The 5,000-nt window shown below is 31.4% G+C and overlaps 1 protein-coding gene across 1 annotated transcript in view; it reads left to right on the top strand.

Moving 5' to 3' along the window:
- The window catches only part of LOC137634687 (uncharacterized), an 807,811-nt gene that overhangs the window by 630,168 nt on the left and 172,643 nt on the right, over positions 1-5,000 (top strand). The window lies entirely within an intron of this gene.

Here is a 5,000-nt window from a genome sequence, read left to right as displayed (position 1 = left end):
GAGAGAGAGAGAGAGAGAGAGAGAGAGAGAGAGAGTGTCTTTCCACTAAAAGTTGATTTTTTAAACTTAGAATGTATTGAGGAAACTTAGAAAAAAATCATGGAAATACATAAAAAACTCCCTTGAGACTTAAAATCTTCGTCCGCACGAAATAATGTACTGTAGTCTAATTACATATTATGACTGATGTTTTGTAGCACTGCTTTGCATCGTTGCGTAACAAATTATTACAAAATCGGTTGATACAATTTTAAGGTATATGAAATAGAACAAAGAGGAGGTAAACGCTACTGAACAAAACAAGGTATCATTTCACTTTTACAATATCTGCAGCAATGAAACAAAAAAAATGCATTAAAATCGTAGATTTCCCCAAACAAAAATGAGTAACTATGTCCAGAGATACAATACTACACAAAAATATAGACACGTCAGCAGTATTGTTCATACACTCCAAAATTACTGACTTCCTTATTCCGCATGCACCCTGAAGTTTGCTGCACATAGCATGATATTAGGCCTCTTTCTTTGACTCCGTTTATCCCACTTCTAAATGAAGGCGTAAATTTTAATTTTGTGGTACTTTTGAAAATCATATCGTGCTCAGTTCTCTTCAGTATCAGAGAAAATTAACGTAGTGGAAAATCATACAAGGTTCTTGAAGACATGTCTGTTTATTTCTATGTCTGGATTATTATTTCCCTGTTTGGTCTTCAGCAGGTCAATCGCTTATTGAATTACTGTATAAACACTTGAAATCCATCTAATTTTTCATTCTACTTATTTTTTATTTAATCTCTTGTACTGCCGTTCAATTAGCTCATTTTACAGGCTTTATAATATTTTAATAACTTTAATTATCATTTGTATTCATAAATTTCGAGATTATATTTGACATGCAGGTCATTTAAAGTTTTGCAGATGCTTTACAATGCTCACTACCATGCATTTTCTTAATTGTGAATTTCAGAAGTTCAAAAATGTACAAAATCACGATTTTTGATCACGTCCTCTTTAGTTTTATTTAATAATGCATTTGCTTTATCTCAGTTTCTTTTCTTAATTATTTTTCTCTTTTTTTTCTTTTTTTATTATTTTATTTCTGTATTGAACATTGTTCCCTTTTGGAGCCTTTGGGCTTGAAACATCTTGATTTCCAATTAAGTTTATAATGATAATAATAATAATAATAATAATAATAATAATAATAATAATAATTATGATTATTATTATTATTATTTATTATTATTATTATTATTATTGTTGTTATTATTATTATTATTAATCAATTAATTAATTAATTAATAAATAATAATAATAATAATAATAATAATAATAATAATAATAATAATAATAATAATAAAATGGTAAGCGTTTTCATGACAGAGTTGATTAGATTAAGCTAACAGGACATAGCACAGTCGGGTCGAGTTCTATCGCGGAAGGTGCAGCTTCTTGATTCATTTCCAAGTTAAGACTTCATTGTGGATCAATGTGTAATTACATATTTGGTGAAAGTGAGAATTTGATACCGTGTGAGATATGAGGATATATGATCTTATACATGTCGTTTTATCAAAGTAAAATTATCGGTAAATAATTGCTTTAGCAAACAAATTCTTGATTTTTATCAGAGTCGCCGCCTTGATTACAGTTCCTTTGCCCCTGATTTCGCATCGACCTTAAAGGCGAAAACATATTAAGCCTAGACTATGTGTAACAATATCACATCTATCTATAATTATCATGAAAAATAAGTAATGTTTTTATGATGGAAATCACGCAAGGGAATTTAGCTTGTGTTTCTTGTCAAATGTATACATTTGTTTGAGAATACGTTTGTTCGTGAATTCATTCATTCACGAACAAAAATATTTTCTTACATACCAAGGGGTTCAGTCTGTATGATGAAATTAAATTAAGAAAAAAACTTTGCGGGTAAATAAAAAAGAAGTCTCTGAAGTCTGCTAGAAGTTTTATTCGAATGTAGATTATAAAAAGGGTGACACTTCTACATCATCCTTCCTCTTATGAAATAGTCGTAGTCAAGGCAAAGATTAAAAGGGATGAGTACCATTTGGGAAATAATTGTGAGAGAGTGAGGTACCAGGGGATACAACATTTCCTCAAGGCACACTCTCAGCCCAAGAAACTGTGGGGATGAACAGAAAGAGTCAGTGAAACGAAGAATGAAAACATATCCTTATGTAAGAAGGTTGCTACTTCATATAAAAGATAAACAAGTCAGTGAGTGGCTTTAGGGAGTAACCAGAGAAACACACACAAAGCGAAATGCACGTTATTAAGATTACAATTTTGAAGCATGTATCAAAACGTGAACAAGGTCAGATTAATATGCATCAAATATAAAATTCTCTTTCATTTCAGGCCTAATGTAACGAGAAATCTGTTTAATATATATATATATATATATATATATATATATACATATATATATATGTATATATATATATATATATATATATATATATATATGTATATATGTATAAACACACACACACACACACATATATATATATATATATATATATATATATATATATATATGTATGTATGTATTAAAAAAAGGATTTTTTTCATAAGACCATTCTTATGGCAGTAATAAAATTTCGCAGACACCACTAACGCATTGTTCCTAACGGGCCAATTGGAAGTTCATACAAATGAATAAAGCAACACGAATAACAGTCAGGTAAGTAACACTTTCCAAATGGTTATTATATAACAAACAATTAGGAAAGTAATATTTTAAGCAGTATTTACGTTTATCATAGGTCCCATATTCACACTTTAATATTACCGTTTTATGAAAATTCTCGCTTAGAATTGAGGTTAGTGCCACTAGGTCCTACACTGAATTTCATGTCTCCCGGCCTTCATCAAATTGTCCTTTTTTATGCAAATCTGGCCAAACAATCTAAACTGAAATGAGCAAGAAGCTGACACATGGTAGTTAAGAATTTTGTATTGAAAGAATGGTGTCTCTTAATTTGTAAAACCAAATGTAAGTTGTGCAAAGTTTTTTTGTAGATATAACATTATGATCAGTGGTTATTCTCAATAGTTGACTATCCTTACTAATTGGATAATAAACCATGAGGAAGACCTCAATAGAACAACAACATACAACGCAGTGATTGAATTAAGAATACGGTATTCATTATTCGCTTTGCAATCGAGATGTCTTTTTTTTAAACCTTTTCTGAAAAAAAATTCGCATTCGAGAGACATAGCTTATTATATCTCTAGTTTTTCCGGTGGTGAAGACATTCTATTACACACATTTTTAGTTAATTTGTTTGTCTATCTGTCAATAAGACTGGAAAGTGTGTTCAGATTTTCACCAAAGCTTTCAGAGTCGATATAGTACATGGAACATTTAATTATGATTTATCGGTGGGGATTCTCGTGTAGATTGGATCCAAGAATTTATATGGTTTAGTACATTGTTGTTGCCCTGAGGTGTAATCAAAGAAATCGGTCAATTCTTACGTTTGTGAAGGAATGGCGATATAACTACCTCTGCACTAGTAAAGATAATATACTCATTTTGTTCGTAATCTATTTTGTATTAATTTGTGTTGCTTTGAAGGGCTATAAGAATAATTCCGTCAGTTATTGTTATTACTAGCTAAGCTAAAACTCAAATTGGAAAAGCAGGATGTTATAAGCCCAAGAGCTCCAACAAGGAAAATAGCCCAGTGAGGAAAGGAAATAAGAAACCAGATAGAATACTTTGCCTGAGTGTACCCTCATGTAATATAACTCTAACCCATGACAGTGAAAGATCATGGTACACAGGCTATGGCACTACCCAAAACTAGAGAACAATGGTTTGATTTTGTGCAATAGTTGACCCCTTCAGTGAATAAGAAGTTTTGGTCATCCTAGTAATTGCCAGGTGTATGAGAGGAGAGGAGAATGTGTAAAGAATAGGACAGACTATTTAGTGTACGTGTTGCCAAAGAAAAAATTAGCTGCAGCCATAGAGGAATTCCATTTAGTACTATCTGGCCTGCCAAAGGACCAATCAACTCTCTAGCGGTGGTACCTCAATTGGTGACTGGTGCATTAGGTAACCTGTTACTTATAAGTATCTTTTGATATATAATAGAAAAATAATTCAAGAAAAGTTAATTTTATATCTATGATTAGTAAAAAGGTATTGTGTGTGCCTTTTTAGGTGTACCGCAAATTGCTATGTTTTTTCAATGGTGTAAAAAGAGTTTCCTCTCACAAATATAGTAGAACCTCGGTTTACAAGTAACGCGTAACTTTGAATATAAACAATTTTGGAGAGGAAAGTAGCCTACATATTTGAATTGGGTTACGAAAATTGCATTGATCTGGGAGTAAGATATTTTGTTCCGCTTGGGCATTCTTTATTTAGACAAGTACTAACGAGATTAGTACAGGGTGAGCAGAAATCAGACACACGGGGCCATACTCCAACCACTCAGTGTTCACGTCCTGTACCAACAATTGGATGTCTTATTTTCATGCCATTTAAAAAAAAACAAGGCAAAAACAGTCGTGTCTAGATAGCTTTTTGTGAAAGGTGAACGTAAGTGTGTAAAAAAATGACGACCAAATGTGCTTAAAGCAAGTGTTTTTGTTCGTGATAGTGAACGTCTTTCAAGAAACGGAACTCCTAGTATTTTACCAGAAGTTATCTTTGATGGAGATTCTCACTCCAAGCAATAACCCCTTCATCCTCCTCCTCTTTAAAGGTAAAGTGCAATTCAATTTGTCAATATTTCTATTTTACTACTAACTATTAATTTGTATTAATTTCTGATGTTAGGGGTTTTAATTTTAACAATAATTATGATGAAAAAAACTTGCAAAATTATTTTATACAGCATGTGTATTTATGGAAGTGTGAAATGCATAGAGTGAAAATATATTTTATTTTTTTATAAGAAAAATTATTCTAGGATACGAGTTTTCGGGTTATGAGCTCGATCCTAGGATGAATT

This window comes from Palaemon carinicauda, chromosome 45 (assembly GCF_036898095.1).
Source record: "Palaemon carinicauda isolate YSFRI2023 chromosome 45, ASM3689809v2, whole genome shotgun sequence".
NCBI classification, from domain to species: Eukaryota; Metazoa; Arthropoda; class Malacostraca; order Decapoda; family Palaemonidae; genus Palaemon; species Palaemon carinicauda.
This window is presented reverse-complemented; position numbering and strand designations above follow the sequence as displayed.